We start from the raw sequence: 22,423 nt of genomic DNA on the forward strand, positions 1-22,423 counted from the left end.
CTACCTCAATCCATATTTTCAAATTAATTGTTAGCCTGCTTTTCAGATGAATTTTGTCTTTCAAAGTAAGGTAAAGGTAAAGGGACCCCTGACCATTAGGTCCAGTCATGGCCGACTCTGGGGTTGTGGTGCTCATCTCGCTTTATTGGCCAAGGGAGCAGGCGTACAGCTTCCGGGTCATGTGGCCAGCATGACTAAGCCGCTTCTGGCGAACCAGAGCAGTGCACGGAAACGCCGTTTACCTTCCTGCCAGAGCGATACCTATTTATCTACTTGCACTTTGACGTGCTTTCGAACTGCTACGTTGGCAGGAGCAGGGACCGAGCAACGGGAGCTCACCCCATCGCGGGGATTCGAACTACCAACCTTCTGATCGGCAAGTCCTAGGCTCTGTGGTTTAACCCACAGCGCCACCCATGTTCCCGTCTCTCAAAATACCTTGCGTCAATAAGAGAAACACGCATATACACACAGTCCTGTCTTTTAGGCTCCACAGGCCAGAATTAGCCTCATTAACAACAAACTACGAACCCCAAAATCTGGAATCCCCTTAAAACTCTCTCACCCTCTCGCGTGCACCCAAACCTAGAAGGACTGACCTTCCTGCATAGACCATTGTAAAAAAAACAACAACTGGTGTCTGAGTTTGCTTGTTTTTCTTCCTCTCTCCCAATCCATATGTGTGTGTTTACTTGTTTATACCTGCCTTTCAGGATACAAAGGCTTACAAGTAACAAAGATATATTAATAAAACAGCAATGTTAAAGCAACAATTTGTTAGGATCTTTCCCACAAGGCAGCTGGAGGTAGACGGCCCTGTTAGGAGGCAAGCCAGCGGTCTTTGCCTCTTCTCATTCTCTCTCTTTTGTGCTGTGTTTTTTTGTTTGTAAGCCTGAGGACAGCAGCAATCTTATTATTGATCTTTCTAAGCTGCTGTAAGGAGCTTCCCACCCCATCCCCCAAGCTGGTAAAAATGCTGGGTCAATATGTAAAAAGGTCACTAGGGGCTGGACGCCTTGTGGGAGGCAGATGGGACATGGCTTGGCTCTTGTTGATGCCACAGCTAAAACAGATGTTGAAGCCTTTCCCCAGCCCTGTAAGGTTCCTGCCACCACTGCTGCTGTCTTTATGAGAACTAAAGGGAGGCGGGCGGTGCTGTGGTCTAAACCACTGAGCCTCTTGAGCTGGCCGATCGGAAGGTCAGCATTTCAAATCCCCATGACGGAGTGAACTCCTGTTGCTCTGTCCCAGCTCCTGCCAACCTAGCAGTTTGAAAGCACACCAGTGTGAGTAGATAAATAGGTACCACTGTGGCAGGAAGGTAAACGGCGTTTCCCTGCACTCTGGTTTCCGTCACGGTGTCCCGTTGCACCAGAAGCGGTTTAGTCATGCTGGCCACATGACCCGGAAAGCTGTCTGTGGACAAATGCCGGCTCCCTTGGACTGGAAAGTGAGATGAGCACTGCAGCCCTATAGTTACCTTTGACTAGACTTAACTGTCCAGGGGTCCTTTACCTTTTTACCTTGATGGGAACTACTCATAATGAATGGTTTCTCACCCAACTGTGAGCTTATAATATAACTTTCTTCCACTTCTCTTTTTATTGAATTTTCTGCATAACCACAAAAAGCATACGATGGGTTTTTAGCCAATTCCCCACCCTCTGTTGCCTTCTCCTTGTCTAGAGATTTTTAATGCGTAAAAGGCATATTCATATTTCATGTTGAACTGCTGTGGCTGCTGTTGCACATATGATCTTCCTGTTGAACGCAGAGAATAAACAGCATATCTCCAAATATCATTATCTCTAGCCAATAGTCTTCCATGTGATTTGATTTTGTGACTTCATTGTTTCAAAGCAATTTCCCAGATTGAATCTTAAAAGGATTGTAAAAGAAGGAGCCGTTTGGATTATGTATGAATACACCTACTGTACTTCTGAGCACATGACTTGCAAGATTTGTATGCAGAATTTTTTTATTACATTTTCTTTTATAGCACATTCCCTTATGAATAAAGATTTCTAATGGTGGGATATATCTTATTAAAATAAACAAACACACTCTGTCTACGTGGTTATGAGTGCACAAATGCACCCGCTTGTTCTTAAAAAGAAAACCACTGCCATGTTTGAGACTACCAAGGAAAAACTAAAGCAATCTTGAATGCATCTGAAGTTTTGCATTTGGGCGGGGGGCGGAAGGACTATAAAATATTATCGGAGCAATCCTAAATGAGGTCAGGGAGTCCACACCATCAAATATATTTTTGTTGGTGGAGTGGATGGGGTTTTTGTTCCTACTCAAGTTCCAGGCTGACAACTTCTGGCATGACAGAGCCCCTTCAATGGTGAAACTTCTCTCTGCTGGTCGAGTTCAGCAAAGAGGCACCAACATGCTAACCTAACCCCTTCTAGCATCAATTTTGGGGGATCAGGATTGTGCTGTGTGTTCCATACAGGGGAAAAAAACTTAACAGAACGTACCGGTATTTGAAATTCCAAGACCCTTGTTCTCAATGAAGTTCTTTTCAAGTCAGGGCCAGAAACAACAACTTGAGCAAAGTAATATTTCCGCAAATAAAATGTTAATGGAAGGTAACTGTTTTCCTTGTGATGTTCTGCAGCTATTGGCCATAATAGTTTCAGAACATAACAGGGACGCAGGTGGTGCTGTGGTCTAAACCACTGAGCCTCTTGGGCTTGCCAACTGGAAGGTCGGTGGTTTGAATGCCTGTGACGGAGTGAGCTCCCCTTCTTCGGTCCCAGCTCCTGCCAACCTAGCAGTTCGAAAGCACGCCATTGCAAGTAGATAAATAGGTACCACTACGGTGGGAAGGTAAATGGCATTTCCCTGCGCTCTTCCGTTGTGCCAGAAGTGGTTTAGTCATGCTGGCCACATTACCCAGAAAGCTGTCTGTGGACAAACGCTGACTCCCTCAGTTTGAAAGCGAGATGAGCGCCGCACCGCATAGTCGCTTTTGACTGGACGTAACCATCCAAGGGTCCTTTACTTTTATTGGCCACAAACATGGACCTCTTGGCGATGGACATTCCAAAGCTTGGCCATTGCCACCAATAAATACTTGTTCCATGCCACAGACCTACAGGCATTCAGATGGCAAGGAGGGATCTCAAAGATGATGCAAGGATCTTGCAATCCTGCAAACTTTTCAAGCCAATCCTGCAACCCCGATAATATGTACAATCAAGAATCATAGAATCATAGAATCATAGAGTTGGAAGAGACCACAAGGGCCATCGAGTCCAACCCCCTGCCAAGCAGGAAACACCATCAGAGCACTCCTGACATATGGTTGTCAAGCCTCTGCTTAAAGACCTCCAAAGAAGGAGACTCCACCACACTCCTTGGCAGCAAATTCCACTGTCGAACAGCTCTTACTGTCAGGAAGTTCTTCCTAATGTTTAGGTGGAATCTTCTTTCTTGTAGTTTGGATCCATTGCTCCGTGTCCGCTTCTCTGGAGCAGCAGAAAACAACCTTTCTCCCTCCTCTATGTGACATCCTTTTATATATTTGAACATGGCTATCATATCACCCCTTAACCTCCTCTTCTCCAGGCTAAACATGCCCAGCTCCCTTAGCCGTTCCTCATAAGGCATCGTTTCCAGGCCTTTGACCATTTTGGTTGCCCTCCTCTGGACACCTTCCAGTTTGTCAGTGTCCTTCTTGAACTGTGGTGCCCAGAACTGTGCCAGATAATCAAAAGACAGAGTTGTGAGTGTATGAACTTTGAAGTCAGAACAATCTTTGGAAGGAAGATCTCTGAAGCACTTCATGGTGCAATGTGAAGTGTCACCTTGGTCCCGTTCCACTGTTTCTCTGTGCTACTAAGCTGGATCTGCCCATAGTAAGACACAGCAACAACATTTGTAACTATATCCCCGCAGAACATGTGTGAATGTGTTGTATGGCCGAGAGCTCTTTAATAAATGGAAATTAGTAAATAGTTTTGAAAGCTGGGACTTTGTTTCTGATCCCTCCTCTGATCCCAGAGAGCATTTATAACAATGTTGACCATTCATTATTTTCTCACACACCCATTTCCCCCCGTTTATGGATACAGTGGTATCTTGGTTTTCGAACATCTCCATTGATGAACATTTCGGTTTTCAAACGCCATAAACCCAGAAGTAAATGCCTCAGTTTTCAAATATGCCTCGGAAGTCGAACATGCCATGCAGCTTCTGTACTGAGTTTTCCGTATTGAGGCTTCCGTGTTGAGTTTTCGGTTTTTGAACGTTTCAGAATTCGAACGGTCTTCCGGAACGGATTACGTTCAAAAACCAAGGTACCACTGTATTTGTTATTGCATTATTGCAGTGGTTGCCAATATGGTCCCTCTGGATTGTTTGGACTACAATTCCCATCAACGCCTGCCAGCATGGCCAACGGTTGGGATGATGGGATATGAAGTCCACAACTTCAGATGGGCACCACATTGTATATATATTTCACCTGTGTCTGAACAGACTTGGAAGGCAGACCATTACAGCAGAAATTTTAGAGGTTAATAAAGCAAGGGTGACTGTAGGGGTCACAGTTGAGTCCAGCATACGGTTCCGTCTAATTTGTTGAAATTGCTAATGCACAGGTGGTGGTAATAAGGTCTCTGCTCTTTAGTGTATTATTCATGATTTTTTTATTTTTAAAAATAGACACCAACTAATTAAATAGCTCTTATACTGAAACAGCCTATAATCTTTCAAATGATCATGGCAGGGTTTCGTGGAAAAATGCTGGGGTATAATAAGGGCAAAAAGAATGCCTGAATGCCAAAACTTCTTTTTTTAACCCAATTAGTTGAAAAGTTGTAGAAATGTGGATTCTGTTTCAAATGATGGATTAGCAAGTCGGAAAGATTTGCACAGTATCAATACCATAGCAGCAAACACACACACACACACACACACACACACACACACAACTCCCAGAGAAATGTAACAGGAAATTAAGCACAAATTGATTCCACAAATTAATGTACATAAGGACATGCTGAATAATTTAGCAAATCGATATGAATAATCTGAGTAATTGATGGGTATAGAGGCAAAGTGCTATGTAGGTTAAAGTTTAATACAAACCTATTTAGTGACCTGCTCAGTAGCAATAATTGTTGAATTCTAAATGTGTGAATAATAGAGAGGTAGTTGCAGTGTAGTTGAAGGAGAAAGACAAGGAGGAGACATGGAGGTCACAAAGTGGAATGCAGCAATATCCATGCTAAAATGTTTCAAATACGCTTGCTAATTAATGCAAGCAAAAATTGCACCAAAGTATTTTAAGGTATGAGGCATGGTTTTTAGCAGGGCTAAGAATAGTTACTATAAATGTTTTAGAGTATTTGCTCATAGACAAGGAATGGAATGTTAGCAAATAGAAAGTAAATGTAATTTGCACCTCTTTGAATTTTAATTTAATGCAAATATAGGCTTCTGTTTACTCTGAAGTGAGCTGATTTTTCAAATAAGTTCCCCACCACCACCACCACCACACACAGATGCAAATACCAATGTGCTGTCGCCTTAAAAGACAATGAAACGAGAGGACTAAACTGAAGGCTGTTGTCCTATGGGAATAATGCAAAGCAACAGCATCCCTTTGTATTCATTGGAACTTCACTTGAGAGGTGGTGCTCTGGTTTTTATTGGGCTCTTCTTAGCAATATACGGGTTTAGTTGGCCTTTGCAGAAAAAAACCCCTCATAGGGCAGTGATTCCCAATTACCTAAGTACTGCAGACCCCCTGTTTTTCAAAAACGAAGCCACAGACCCCTACTTTTTTAAATTTTAATATCTCAGTGGTAGCTTTTGTTACATAAAAGGTGCCACAGACAGACCCCTTCAGGCGAGTTTTGCCGTCTCCCTGTGGTCTGCAGATCACCAGTTGGGAACTGCAGTCATAGGACATACCCTCCAAGTGCCCCAAATAGGCTGGGATAGTCATGAAAAACCTTAAGCCAGCGGTTCTCAACCTGTGGGTCCCCAGATGTTGTTGGACTACAACTCCCATCATCCCTGAGCTCTGGCCTTGCTAGCTAGTAGTTCAACAACATCTGGGAACCTACAGGTTGAGAAAGGCTGCGTTAAGCCATTGAGGCTTCTCACTTGGTCACACAGAGTCCCAAATTCCCTCAGCCAGCAGGCGGCATTGGGAGGAGGTGTGAGGTCTCCTTCCCAAAGCCTTGTGAGCACTTACTAGGCTTTGGGAAGAAAGCAGGTGGACTCTAGGACCCTGACAGAGTCCTCAGACCACCTTCTCAAAGCCAATAGGTTTCTTAGGGAAGGTAAAGTACAGTCATCCCATCACTTAAGCACTCCAGCTCTCCTTTGCCACCTGTAGCAGTGTAGGAAGGAAAAATATCCCCTCTCCATTTGGCACGCAGATGGAAGTAAGGGGTCACACGTCCATCTCCTCCCTGCTCACAGAGCGCTGGAGGGGTAGGTGGGAGGAACCCAGAGAAGGAGCGACTCCAGGCAAAAGGGGCGGCTACCCCTTTAAGGAATTGACACTGATGCAGAATAGATGACGATGTGGGTTAAACCACAGAGCCTAGGACTTGCTGATCAGAAGGTCAGCGGTTCAAATCCCCGCGACGGGGTGAGCTCCCATTGTTTGGTCCCTGTTCCTGCCAACCAAGCAGTTCGAAAGCACGTCAAAGTGCAAGTAGATAAATAGGTACCGCTCCGGCGGGAAGGTTAACGGTGTTTCCGTGTGTTGCTCTGGTTCTCCAGAAGCGGCTTAGTCATGCTGGCCACATGACCCGGAAGCTGTCTGCTGACAAATGCCGGCTCCCTCGGCCAATAAAGCGAGATGAGCACGCAACCCCAGAGTCGGTCACGACTGGACCTAATGGTCAGGGGTCCCTTTACCTTTACCTATTTCCATCTGAGGAATGTCAGAGTGTATGATAGGGCAACTCCATCGCTGAAGCAGTCCTAGGGCAGAGAGTAGCTCACATGGTGCCTCCCGGATGTCAGACTGCAGTTCCCATCATCCCCGATCAGTATGGCTAATAGCCAGGGAAGATGGGAGTTGTAGTACAATAACATGTGGAGAGCATTATGTTGGCTATGCATCCCAGGAAGTTGTCCCAGGTGGGGTGGGGGAGAGCCTGTAGCTGGGTACAAGAGGCTTCTGTGCCCAAACTTGTTTCTAAATCCCCATTTCAGCAACACAGTCCAGCCGTGAAATCTCTTTCCCACTTTCAATCCATAAGCTACTTTTAAGACTTGGCAGAGACTTCAAAAGCTACCGGTGGCTTTGGATAGTTTGAGTGCCGTTCATCAAAGAAAGGGGAAAACACAGGTGTGCTAAATATATGAATATGTCTTTTGTAGAGTGATCCATACAATGAGCTTTTAGGAAGCGGACAATGATGTTGATGATGGATTCCACATATTAGTTGCTTGTTGCCAAGGTGTCCAAGCAATTGGATATTTAAAAATGAAGAAATACATTAGACAATAAAACAATTCATATAAAATATCGATATTCTAATATAAACATCTACACACACAACACACAACACACACACACTGCGTAATAGCTAGCCTACAGGAAGCCTTGGTAGCTACTAACATCAAAATTAATTGGGTCCATCAAAAGCCTGGGGTAGGGAAGATAAATCTTTACCTGATGTTGAGAAGACCTCACTGTGGAGAACATGTCACAAATGGGGAGCCACCACTGAGAGGGTCCCGGCTGATATTCCACATGCACGAATAAGGCTAAGCAAAATGATAGCCACCTGGTTTGCTTCATAAATCCTAGGAACTCCAGCACTTCAGTGAAACATGCAGGAAGGTGCCTTGTACCAGGTCAGGCTATGCGTCCCACCTAGTCCAGTAGTCTCTATGCTGACACGCAAAAGCTCTCATCGCCTGCTGCCTGAGCGTTTTAAATGATGATGCCAGGAGTCGAACCCAAGGCCTTCTGCATGCCAAGCACGCACGCACGCACTGCAACTGAGCTATCAGCATGGATTTTGCTGACTGCACTTGGCTTCTGCAAAGAGGTAATTGCCCTCCTTAGCACATCTGTTGGCAGAACCAGGCCCTCATTTATTAATGAAGAGCAGATGGGTTCTGCGTGGGGGTGGGGAGAAGCCAGACAGGTGTGCTCAAGTCCCTTGATTACCTTGCTGACACGGTGAGAAAAGGGATTTCTATAATTCATTAAAATGCTTGACACTTGTGTCACAGAGCAGATTCTCTCCTAAGCAAAGTCAGGTGGCTCAGCAAGGAAGAGGAGCCACTCAAACAAACAGAATCCTGCCAAGGCAGTGCACTGAGACTATATAGGAAGCAACGTGTTTTAAGTTATATTGGGAGTTGTGTACCTGCTTAGTCTGCTGACCGGGTGCTGCTAATTGTAGATGGGCAACTTTGAAGTTTCTGCCCCCTCTTTCTGTGGTTCCTTGCACGTTGAGGTCCCCAAGACACCACAAATAAAACACAATGACACTTGATTTTTGCTTAAGGTTTTTGGCATAATTTTGGCCACAACTTTATTAAAATTACAGCAATGTGAGTGGTTGCTTAGGCATTGGTAGAGACTAAATGACCCCGCACGGGGAGAGCTCTGACATTCGCACCCCCCGCGAAGTCAGAAAGGGTAAGTCACCTGGGGAGAGAGACGGGACTGGGAACCATGCCTCACCTCTCCCCAGAATGCTCCCAGGGGCTCTTGCGTGGCCCTGGCCCCTTGCCAAGGGGTTCGGACAAAAGCATGGGGAGCCTCTGAGTTCCTTTAATGGAAAACCCTTGAAGCAGCAGCACTTTTGGAGGAGCAGGCACAGCCAAATCCATACCCCTCCACCAACCAATTCCCAGACCAATGCCTAACCGCAACCTTACAAGTTGTGACGATTTGCTACGCAGTAGGCAAAAACCAAATGGTGCCAGTCAATCAGCCAAATGGACAAAATTCCTACCGGGCCCCTGCCCCAAAGCAGACGACCCCATGGCAGGCATAGCAAGGTCAAGCAAACAGCCTAACATTAGGAAGGGAGGGCGGGTGATCCGAAGTAAGCAGCAAAAGAGGAAGTTCCTTGCTGCAAGCATTGTATTTAACAAACAGGGCTGTCAATCAATAAATGGCAACATATAAATCTCCCCGGTAACAGCCCGCCCCTGTTTAAGGATGGCCAAACTCTTTTGCCCAGCAACAGCGTGGTGTCTTGTCAGCCCCCACTGCAACACGTGGTCTCCATGAAGGAGAACACGCTTTATCTTTAAACCAGACCTGAAGCCTTCAAACAGATGGAACCTTCAACTAAAGGACTGGCATCTGGTAGCCATTCCAAACAGAGGACTCTCCTCTGTAAAATAGGACACATGACTACCCTAGGAGGGCCTGTGTTTCTGCCGTGAATTGGGGCTGTCTTATTCAAGCCTGTATCTTTGAGAACTCCCATTTTGAATACTTGCCCCATCCGAAGTTTATGTTGGTAAACCTCATTGCCTGAATGGAACTTGAATCCGAAACAAGGGGAAATGGACAGCATTGGGCGTGGGAGATCAGAGAATAGGGGTGAACAAGAAAGCAGGAGAGATTTACATTGATTATCTCAGTGCACAAATACAAGTTGTAAATAATTTAAATGGCTTCACAAAAATAAATGAATATGCAATCAATGACTGCTAATCAATAAGCCATTAGTTGCCTGATTTCCTTTTTGGCTGTTTGTAACTACATACCTTCCAACTGTCCAAAAGCCAGGGTTGGTCCCTAGTAAATCACTGTCCCTATTTTGCCCCCCCACCCCATTTTATTTGGGCGGGGGGGGGGGGAAAGAAGATTTTGTTATTAACATTGTGACACTCAAGTTCAGCTCCCTCCCCCAAATTAGTTAAGACGTTAAATCAATGGAGTCACCAGCTTTATCTATCCCCCCCCCCATCAGTACCCTAGAATCATCCACTCAACATTTTAGCCCCTGTATGCTCCAATGCTAAGCATTTAGGAACACAAGGTGCTTCGGTTTCGAGAGAAATGTGTGCAAGTTTTGTTCCATAAAAAGGAATTTCATGGGAAACAGTCACTCCAAAAGAAGATATTGGAGCACTCCAAATCATTTGCCCAGGTATGGGCACAGAAAATAGTAGATTGAGCTGAAAGGCAACATATGCATTGATCATTGCAATGCATTGTTATTGTATAATTATACGATCATTGTATACTTGTAGAAAGTTATGGATGTGACTATCATGAAGGGACCCTGCACTTCTGAATTTGCCGCCACACTATTGCTGTTAGGAGGTGGTTCATCTGCCCAGGTTACAGGGTGGGGTTGCAAAGCTCTTAAAGGATCAGGTTTGCTGTTTGGGGGTATTGATTGATCCAGTTTCATCAACAGAGGCTCAAATGGGGTCGGAGCACCTTTTATCAGATCCCGATGATATGCCCTTCCTGCAATATCACCTGGATGCACAGTGCATTATTTCAGTTACCCACGCTCCTGTATTGCTGCAATGTATTGCATGTGGGAGCTGCTTTTGAAAATGGTGCGAGAGCTTCAGAAAGGGGCTACAAGTGTCAATACATGGACTGGTTAATTTGACCATATTATGCCAGTGTTCTGTCATCTGCCCTGGCTCCTAGCCTGTGTCCAGGCACAACTAAAAATGCTGGCTTTGACCCTGAAGCTCCTAACAACTTGGTACCAGGTTACCTGAACGATTGTTTCCTTACAGATGCAGCCTTCTCCATAGCTGTCAACCGCCCCTTATTTGGCGGGAAACTCCCTTATCCCAGCGCCGTGTCCCGTTGCTGTCACTTATTGATGATGTCCCTTAAATTTCCTGGGTTTCATGCTTGCCCGGCTCGGGAGGGAAGCAGCGGCTCGGGGTCCTCCGCCGTGAGAGAGCGCACGCACTGGCGCTGTCGTCCCGGCGCGAGGAGTTCCATTGCCCAGACTCTCGCCCACGCCACCCACGAGCCCGGAGGCATCAACGGCGGTGGAAGCTGAGGAGGCGGCCTGAGGAAGGAGGAAGAGGAGGGGATGGGGAGGGACGCAGAAGGGCGACACTTCAGCGGTTGCCGCTGCGCCGCAACCGCCTCATGCCGGATTGACAGCATCTGTCAATCCTACCAATGTATGTAACTCTTTACAATAGCAAAATCCCTTATTTTGGCTGCTGATCCCTTATTTTCGAGGCTGCTGGTCCCTTATTTTCAAATCTGTAAGCTGACAGCTATGCTTCTCTAGATGCTCCTGCCACATGAGCTGCAACAGGTGGATATTGGGGAAAGGGTATTTTTAGTGACGGCACCTCAGTTAGAGGTTTGCCTAATGCCTTCCATATTTTCTTTTTTCAACAGTCTTTATTGTCCCGGGATTTTTGTATCTGTGCACTTTTAACCCACTGGAGTTTTGATGATCTGCTTTTAGTGATGCTGTGTATCTTAGCATTCTATTTTACTTGTTGCCTTTAATGCTTTTTGTATAGCTTTACCTTTGGAGGAGGGCAAAATCCTAACTCTGACAGTGGATTCTTGGCTGCCCCTTTCCCCCTCCTCCCTGCCCCTCCCCATCTCCAAAATACCTGGTGTCTCTGCTGGCAGAGTCTGGCACAGCCAGGCAGGTCAGGGCAGAGGGACCCCTCCACCTCATCCACACGAGATATCCGTGTTAATTTTTTCTCTCTCACTGTTTTATTGTAAGCACCCAGGGGACACTGTTATTAGGTAGCATAAAATTATAATAAATGCACACGCAATAGGCATGCACTTTGATGCTAAAGTACCACATAGCACAGTCCGCCATTTCACATACCGCAGCTGCTGAAATCCATTTTGAAGGATTGATATACCATATTGGACGACAACCATGTTTTTTCTAATCCCTTTAACTGGAGAAAAAGCATCGTCTGCTTTTAAATAATCATAAGGCAAGCTGTGGCTGAGTAAAGTAGGTGAAGCAGAGTCTTCAGTAATGTATAGAAGGCAGGATGGAAGATCTCAAGCATGCAAACAGGAACACTACATGCATGTTTCTCTTTTCCTCTGTCCAGTGTCAGAGGGAAGGTACATATAACTGTATATTTCTGTATGGCAATAAACATTGGATCTACGTGAATTACACTGCACTGTGGTCCCATCTGGCATTTATCTGCAGCCTATAGAAAAGGTTGAGGCAAAGCATAACTGCCAATGAGGTTGGTGTAGAATGAATATTCACAGAATATTCCTGACTGAGTAGCTTATAGTCTGTTGTGTGGCTTTTCTGCCCCATGAAAGTATCAAGTAATCATTACTAATAAAAGCATTTCTTAAGAAACTTTGAAAACAGGATCCCATGGGAGTTCAATTTTTTGTGTCCTCCATTTTCTTTTGTTACAAAAGAATTCTCATCCGTTGCGCCCTACTCCCATCCCTGATCACACAGATACCACACAGGTACACATAAATAGCAACACTTGGATGGGGATGTAATTCAGATCCGGAAAATTGTGTATGTTCTCTGGTACCACAGCCCTTATCGGAATCCCAAATGTCTCATGTAGGAACCCTTGGGACATCACACACACAACTGCAGCAGGAAGTTACAGGATATGCACCAATTGAAAAGGAAACCGTATGCCTGCCCCAAAACTTTTGTAGGATCAAAACTTATGGAATATGCAGAAATGGTGAAACTTACCGGAAGAATAAGAAATCAAGATAACAAAGAATGGAAATGGTTTATTGAATATTTACAGATACATTGTAAACAGATTAAAACATTAGCAGGTTTATTGTAATAACCTGCAGTTTTATAAGAGTATATATTTACAGTAGATAATTAAATGAGTAAATTAAATGAATTTGGATATGCAGAAGATATGAAAAAATAAATTTAAGGAACCACAGAAAAAGGGGGAAGGAAGTCAAATTTTGAAATGTTAAATGGAATGTAAAATTAAAGAAATGTATAAATTTGAAAAGTATAAATGGGGGGGGGGGGGCTTTTGTAGGATCACGTAGGATTGATTTGATTTATTGTATATCTATGCTGCGGATTGAGCAGAGGAGACCAATAGTGGGCCTCACGGTTAAGAAGGTGGTTTCTGCACACGCTGTAGAGAGAAGTGAGGGGCAGATGGGGCTTGTCAACCTGGGAAGGTAGCCCATCTAGGAGAAGGAAAACTCTGATCCTAAACCTCCACTGCCTTGGGAGATATCTTTGGGAGAAGAAAAGGCTAGGGAGTAAAAACACTGCACAAATCCAGAGTGGAGTCTCTAAATCCCGCAAGGATGGTGCCTTGGTATGCCTCCTTCTGACAACTCCTGCAGCCAAGCTGTTGCCAGACATATTGCTTTCCTTTGGACCGAGGAAGGGGTCTTGTTGTCTGGTCAGCTCAGGACTTTGAAACACACTGCTTATGCTCGCACCTTGGGGGTGGGGGTCACTTCAGTGCTGCTGCTGAAGCCCCCAGAGGCACACTCCATTGTCTCTCAAGACAGATGCCAATAACAACAAGGCTGCTTTTCATTCAAATGAATCTCCAAGTGGCTTACCAACAAAGAATTTCAATAACATAATAGAACATCACAAATGCAGCATAAACTATATAATCAACAAATCATCAACAAAACCGTTACAACCTATATAATAGTATTAATGAAACAGCAACTAAAAAAAACAGCTTACAATTACAAGAAAAGTCAGATTATCTGATTAACAAATCAATATGGCATTTATAATCTATGGAACAATATTAACAACATTAACAAAATTATAACTAACAGGGTGACAGACAGTTCACTGCCTTGATAGCATCATAAACACAAAGCATCATGAATACACAATAAAAAGCATGTCTGGAGGGGCCCATAGTTTGGTTTCTGAGTATATAGAATCACTCAGCCAGAGACAAACGCCAAGTACCGTATTCCTGCTAAAAAATTGCATATGGTCTGAAACATGGCATGGCTACTTTTCCTAAATGACACCCCTGCTTCTTAGTATCTTCTGCAGTAATGTCAAGGATAACAATCACAGATCCTAAAATGAAGATCATGCAAGCTTTAAATGTCTGGATTTGGATATACAGAAGTTTTTAGTCATATGGGCCATAGTTGGGATTGGTCTATGAAAGCACAGAACCACATTACAAGCAACTCTGCTTGCTTTTTTCCATTATGATGCAAAGAGTTCAGAAAGGGCTGGTCTTCTTCCCATACATTGTTGTAGCTGTCCAACCAGTTGCTCCACAGCTACTGTATGTAATCTCTCTGTTCCTGGATTTTGGTGCTCCTTGTGATTTCTTCCCTGCGATTTTGCAACCTCCCTGGTTCTCTGTCTAGTCCTATATATAAACTTGCTCAATCCCCTGACTAACATTCAAAACCTGATTTAGCCTCAGGCTTGATCTTCTGAGCTGGGCATTAAGCCAAATGATCATTTAGTACTGACTCCAGATGTGATTTTCTTTAGAAGTCCAATATGATCTGACACCGGAAGCTTCCTTATACTGAGACCGCTGGTGCATGCAGCTTAATATTGTCTACCTGGAAATACCAGAGATTGAACCCAAGGCCTTTGGTGCACAAAACATGTGTTTTACCACTGAGCTATGATCCTTTCCCACTGATCTTGCTAAGTGTGCTCAGGTTCTGTGCTATTTAGGGCAAAGAGAAGCAAGCTGAATTTAGAGGCAGGTGCAATTTGTTCTAAACACAGGTGGTCTATTGCCTAAGAATGCCAGATGGTAGTTATAAATTAAGCAATTGATATGTTAAATGGCTTTTTGAGTCTCTGCTGGAATATACCATAAAATGTTAGTTCTCTATGTTGAGAGAGAGAACAGTTTTTTTTTTTAAAAAAACAACAAGTAAAATAAATATTGCTGCTCAAGTTCATCATTTGGAAAGGCAGCATGGATGGTCAGGAATAAATTCATCAAATCCTAGTTCTCAAACACCTCCGCAGGAACACTGCCAGTTGAAACAAGTGGGATTTAATGGCTGTGGACGAAGGCTATGTTTTGAGGCTAGGGTTGTACATTAATTCTGTTCAATTGCAAACATCTGGAGGGTACATTTTGCCAGAATTATGAAAAGGTTTTAGCATTTTAAAGTAGTTGTCTGAAAATTATTGAACTTTAAAACAGTGGGGTTTTTAATGTATCTGTTGCATTTGTATCCTACAGCAAGGTTTTTCCTCTCTCTCCTGAATTGGGGATCATTCACTGAAGCTTCCTGTAGCAGAGTTTGAGGTTCCTTGATTTAAAGTGAAATCCTAACCTCCTAACCTGGATTAGGATTCAGCAGAAGTGCTCCTTCTGTGCACCCTCCACCAGTCTGTTCCGGCAAGTGAGCATCCACCATCATGGAGGACTCAATGAACCCACCAAAAGCATCAACAGGGATGAAGCTACAGCCAGAGATGTTCCTATAAATGGTAGCCAGCAGAGGTCTCCAAATGAGGAAGTAATGGTATGTCAATGGACCCAGTGGATCTTGAGATGGACTGTTTCCCAGAGAGGGGCCTGGGAAGGGGCCTTTTATTGGGACAGCTTGGATCTGTCCACATCCCTAGCCGGCAGGAGGATTGCTCTGTCTGTCAGATGTAGTTTCATCATCAAGTAGCTAACGCCTGAATTCATTATCATGTCATCTAATACATCTAATACAACCACAGCTGCCCTGGCTAGGGCTGATGGGAGTTGTAGTCCAAAACATCTGGAGAGGAGCATGCCTGGGGGAGGCTATAATGGAGCAGCATCTTCCAGTTTGATTTCCCCCCACAACCGCCTCGCCGGTAAAATAAAAAGAGCGCTGGCACAAACAAATCAGTCTTCTCAAAGTGTTACTGGCATGCTAAAAATTTTATGGATTAATATTCTGAGATAGAAAACAATCTAAAAGGAGGAGCACGTGGCTTTTCCTATGCAGCAATGGAACTGAGCTCACTCCCCAGGTTTGGCCCTTACTCCATGACGGGTTCTTCACTCCTGTTGGACACCCATGAGTCATATCCTTGTTTTCTAACGTCATCTCAAGCCCTGCCTTTATATGGACAGGATTTAGAAAATACAAACTAAGATATAGGACATTGCACATTAAAATGGCAGTAGGGTTCCCAAATAATCCGCAATGTACACACTGACATCGCAATCTTGGTTTGAATGAAACATCAAAGAGTCTTGTGGCACCTGAAAGGTTAATGACTTATTTGCTTGTTTGAGTGTTAGATGGATGAAGAGTTTTGTGGTGCCACACAATGATTTCTTATGTATTCCCTGCTTCCGACTAAACATTTGCTACCTCTTTGGTCTGCATGACTTATCATTTTCTTGCAAGGTACTTGGCAGTCCTTTTCATCTTTGGGTGCTTCCAGATGGCTGTTTATTATGGAACAGGTCTCCTCACACACACAGGGTTTTGTTTTGTTTTGTTTTGTTTTGTTTTGCAGCATCTTTATGCCGTTGTCCTCAGCAAAATGCTAGTCCATATTTTCCCCCATTTAGCCTTTCATGGGAAATTTTGACCTTAAAAACAAAACACCTGTCGTCAATGACCTGTTTGTGGTGTTTCAACAATCCACTTACCAGAATCATAGACATCCTAAGTACAACATGTGTGGTACCCCTCCTTCAAAAAGCTAACTATACATCATGGACTTGATTCTTATAAAGGCAAAACTAGTAAATGCTAATAAAACCAACAATCCTATATTAAGCTTTCCTGGTAATATGAAAACATTGTTTTGTTGTGTGGATTCTTTTGAGATATAGCAATGGCCATTGTCAGGAAAATATGTGGCATGCTGTTCTCTAAGCAGATGATGAGTATTGTGACAGTAGCTGTCCAAAACTAAGAAAGACAGGTAAATGCTGGTTCTTATTTAAGAATAGTGTTAGACAGCAACAGATAATATGACTGGTCTTTACAATCAACAATCTCAAGAGTTTCTCTATTTAAAATAATGAATAGATCCTGGTTTGATTTTGTTTGAACTCTGCTGAATTTAAAGCTTTATACTTTTTGCAGTTTAATGAATGCCTGATCTTTAAATGTATTGTAATAGCTTGCTGGGAACTTATTTGCATCTTTATTTTTTTAAAAAATCCCTTAAATATTACAAAAGTTTCTAAATTTCAACATTTTTCAGTATTTGACACCTTTGGATTTTTGAGGGAGTGCCATGAACAACTCTTGCAAAATGGCTGCCGCAAGGTGAGGCCTATGACAAAATGGCTGCCATGGGGAAAGTGGCGTAACACAAGGTGCAAGATGTGGCCCAGCTATACAGTGGCAACTATAATGTACCAACTAAAAGTGCAGCTGACACATATGTTTAAAGCATATTTTGTGTATGTAGGCAAAATAATAACACAAAGAGAAAGAAAGCATTATTCTGAATAAAATTTAATTCGGTGACAAGGTCTTCGTAGATTGCAGCAATACAGGGTCAAAAAACCTCTAAACTAATTTTCAAAAGACCTAGTAAGTCATCGTAATCTTACAAACGAATTCGATAACTTAGGATATTGTCTCCAAAGCATAGACAGCACCAAATGGGTTTCTATTTATAAAGGTACTTAGTTACAGGGTCCTTCTGATCAAAGGATAAAGACAAAACAGTTGGCTAAGATAAATATAAGTTATTAGGCAAGGGAGAGAAAGCACACACAAAAGGACCACAGGTCAATGCACTATGATAATACATTATTTATTGTGCAATAAAGAAGGATATCTAGGTTACATCCAAAAATCGACTTACAAGATAGCTCTGTTCTCGCTGACCTTTTGCAGAACAGCAAGCAAGTAGGTATATAAATGTTTTGCAACATGCAGTTTGGTATAAAACCTTTCAAAATGCACATGGCTAAGTGTCAATATTTCCCAACTGTATTTTTATGTACACTGGTGTCTGAGTGAGGAAAATAGGGGCATACATATTATAATATCCCAATACGCATACCAGGAACGTTTTGTCCAATCTACAGCTCAAACACATCTCAACAGCAGCACTGTGTGATGTTTGTGCTGGGGTTGAATATTTGGACCAGCATTTTTGCCACAGGGAGATATGGAGTTTGGGGAGCAAGAACTCTCTCTGACGATTACATGGACTATAAATCTGGGTTTTGTTTCTGCAAGTTTGAGTGGCAAGGGTTGGTTTCAACCCTTCTCCTTTTAAAAAACTATTCATTTATTTACATACCACTTATAAGCAGTTTACAGGTGTAGAAGCCATTAAAAGCCATCATTAAAATATACAATAAAACAATCCCATAAAACACTTAAATATTAACACCTACACTTGAAAATATGCAATAAAACAATCCTGTTGAAATAACACCACAATTTAAACTGGAGACTCAGGCAGGGAGATCAAGGGAATAAACAGAAGCATCATCTTTGAAAGCTGGTAAAATACCACCACACAGGGAATGCATTCTATGATACTGGTGCCATCAAAGGAAAAACCCACCACCGTATCAATAACCATTAAGCCATGGCAAGATGAAGCAGATTCCATTGGTTCATCTTAATGTGTTGACCAGGCAATGGAGACGAAGTCAGTCTTCCAAGTAGAAAAGCTAAGCTGTCAGTCCCATGAGCATCCAGATTCCACTTTGAGTGTTTGGAGCAGTGACTTAGTTATTATTTTCCCTTCTAAGGTTAATTTTTAAACAAACAAACAAACAAACAAACAAACAAACAAACAAACAAATATTAAACCAGCCTCATTGTTCTGCTGTCACTAGGTTGTTCATTTACCAGGGTGTTTGCCAGTGGCATAAGTAAAAAAAAAAAAAGTGTCCTGGGCTTGTCTGAGTAAACAAGCATTCATGTTAGACAGGGGTGGTTCTACAGTGGTACCTCGGGTTACATACGCTTCAGGTTACATACGCTTCAGGTTACAGACTCCACTAACCCAGAAATCGTGCTTCAGATTAAGAACTTTGCTTCAGGATGAGAACAGAAATCGTGCTCCGGCGGCATGGCGGCAGCAGGAGGCCCCATGAGCTAAAGTGGTGCTTCAGGTTAAGTACAGTTTCAGGTTAAGAACGGACCTCCGGAACAAATTAAGTACTTAACCCGAGGTACCACTGTACTATGAAACTAATGAAGCCTAAACTTCAGGGCCCCTAATTCCAGAGGGGCCCCAGAAGTAACTTTAGTGCGCATTGCTTAAAATTTTGGATCTAGTAGATCCAATTCAAGTCACACAGCTCAATTTGATGATGATGATGAGTATATATTTTAACAATCCCAAAGTTTGAGAGTCAGTAGCACAGAAGTTGGAAAGGTGTGGTGATCTGTCGTGGAACAACTCCATTGAAGAAAATAACAGTGGTTACCCAGATCTTATTGCTGGTTGTGAAGGGGCCCCCATAACAGTTCAAGGTTCAGGGCCCCCAAAATGAAGGTCCACCATTGATATTAAAGGCCAAACTCACCCATGTTGCAGGTGACCCATGCTCAGTTTCAGTTAAGGATCCCAGCTCCACACTCATAAATGGAGCCTGTTCAGGGCTTGGTGTAATGCTGGGACTTGCATGTCATCCTCTGATGAAGAATCTCCTGGCTGAGATATTACACTCAACGCCTTCATGGAATTGCAACAACTCTTCCCCACTCCAAAGTCCTGTGACTCTGGCCCAGCTGGCAACAGTCACAAATATTCACCTCCCTCAATGCACACAACATACATAAGGGAAGGATGGACCCATGAAAATGGGGGAGGGGGAGCGGTATCTCTGCTTTGGTAAATAGCAGAGGTTATGCCTCCCATTAACAGCAGTCTCGTTAAAGTTTTGTCATTTTGAATTCCAGGCGAATTGCAGGCGAATTGCAGGCAAAAGGCACACCAAGTAATCTTTCTGTAAGGTGGCTTTAGGCATGCAAAACTGGTTTGGTTTGCTTTTCCTGGAGAATAATAGCATCAAGGTCATTAAGCAGCTCAGATCTGCTGGATAGCACAGAATACTGGCGCCTTCAAATTATATCAGCATTGTAAAAAAGAACATCATGTACTGGTAATTTTATTTTATGTTTGCCTATTTATTCTAATGTTCCAAAAGATGGCCAAATCTGAAGCCCTGGTTGATTGTCCTTTCTGTACAGAGCATGTGTGTGGTTTTTCTCTTTCCTGTCACTTGGACGTACTCTACTACTGATAAAAACATTCATGATGGGAAAGACCATTGTTTAGATTCTGTCTACAAGGTTTTAGGGGTGCTGGTGAAATTTACTGGGTGCTGCTAAAGCCGATTGTAATTTTTAAAATCTCTGATCAAGAGGGAGCAATGATGAGAAGAAAAGAGGAAGGGTTTAAAGACTGGTGGAAGTAAAACTTGCCCCATCTTTCCAGAAAATTGATAACAGGTTGTTACCTCATAACATATTTGCTTGCAATTCAAGCCCATGTTCAAGATTGTTTGAACACCTCAGAAGGCTTTTTCCAGATTTTCAAATGCAACGTACTGTGAAACTGTGCAATGAAAGAATGACAAATTTTGGCTCCCCCCAATACTTAATGCTTAACACCTCCATTAATGAATGGCCAAGTAAACTAATTGATTAATTCTGCACCATGAAATAAACCCAAAGCCTGAAAGGAATATTTTTATTTCATGTATTAAATATTTATTTCAGCCTGAGCTTTGTCAAATGATCTCAGAGTGGAGTTAAGTGTAACTGAAAAAGCAGCAGATACTTGTGAGAACACAGCTGGAGTTTGACTTTTCTTGCATGTTAGTGAAGGGCCCATTAGAAGAATGGGATGCTTTCAAAAGGCAGGCTCTGTCTGAGGCCATGTCCTCATCTTGGGACTGTTTGGCAAGCCCTTTATTATTAGCAAAAGGCATGGAGCAAGTATTGGTGGAGACAACTGCGTTTGTCACTGCAAGAGGCTTTCGCTATCTGTTTGAGGACTCAGCTACATTAGTCAAAAAAACGTTTTGAATGCATTATAAGCATGCAACACCAGATGCATCTCTACAGAAGGCGCTGTAGAGCAGAAAAGATTTCTGTGTGATTTCACATAGCGGTTTCCCCCTTTTTGTTATAATGATTTAATTTCTGACTTTTTGATAACGTTTCCGTCCATCCCGTCCCCCCAGTGTGTAGATCCACCCTGGGTCTTCTTACAGTACAGGGTGACCAGGAGGCTCTGTTGGATAAGAGGTTAGAAGGAAGCAAAGGTAATTGCTTCTACCAGGTATTTGTTTATGTAGTTCTGCTTATCTAGGTTTCCTCCATACACAAAAAGACACGAAGAATGCTCCCATTTCACTTCCAATCTCATGGGCGCTAAACCACCTTAGCTCACTATTAGAAGGAACATTGCATAATGGAGTGCGGAGGGCTGGGCGTGCAGGAAAATCAGGGTGAACAGGATGCCGGAAGAGATGGGTCATTGGGCAAATCCAGCAGGCTCTTCTTGCAGGTGAATTTTAGGTTCCCTTCCCGGAGGGCAATAGTAACGAGGTATGAATCAGGGAAGATTTATTGCATGTGCAATCCCAATGAAGAAGTCACTACAAAGGATTCAAACGCCATGCAAGCAGAGGTACATCAACATCAAACCCACCCTGTCGTTGCCTTAGTTCAACACAATCTTAAAGCATCATTTCAACGACACGAACCAATAAGCAGTTTACACCTTTTGACGTGGCACTGTTCGTTCCCTTTGTTGCTACCCTATTTTACACTGTCAGCTATGCATAACTGCTCAATCTGCAATTCTCTTTGAAGCTCCTACAGCGTGATTTGTTGCGTTCTCCATCTCCTGACGTCTCCAAATGTTTTGATACCTGTAACATAGCTTGCTTACTCCCCTTTCAATCCAGTCAAATATGCCTTGTTTTCATTCCACCTGGCATTCATGACAAATTAACTATTTCAGTCCCTGCATCCCTCGCTCCTGATAGTCTGTTGGGTATCACCTTATGATGCTAATCTCACTCCTAACCTTTTTACCCCTCTTTCCTCTTCTACCCATCCATCCATCCATCCCCCCCCCCATCTATCTTAACCATATGCAGTGCCGGATTTACGTATAAGCTAAACAAGCTATAGCTTAGGGTCCCAAATCAATATCCTTACCTATTCCCCTGCTGTTATCTGGAATATAGGTGCAGCATTCGTTTCTCACCAGGGCGCACACTCCTTTGGCCAAATGTAATCCAGCGCCAGGAAAACTAAGCATATGTTATACTGTTCACCATTGATTCCCTCCTCAAGCGTTAATTGAAACATTTATTAATGTTTTTAATGCCTGACTGAGGGCATTCAGCCATTCTCATTGCCCTTGCTGCCTCATACCAAAGGAAGGCTGAACCAAAACGTACCTGACACATCATTACTAAAAGGGAGGCTTATTTTGACCTTAGATAAGGCAATTTCTCTCTTATTTCTTACTCTTTCTCCAAGATGGGCACGTACACAAAATGCAGGCAT

The sequence above is a fragment of the Podarcis pityusensis genome (genome assembly GCF_964106645.2).
Source record: "Podarcis pityusensis genome assembly, chromosome: 11".
Taxonomy (NCBI): domain Eukaryota; kingdom Metazoa; phylum Chordata; class Lepidosauria; order Squamata; family Lacertidae; genus Podarcis; species Podarcis pityusensis.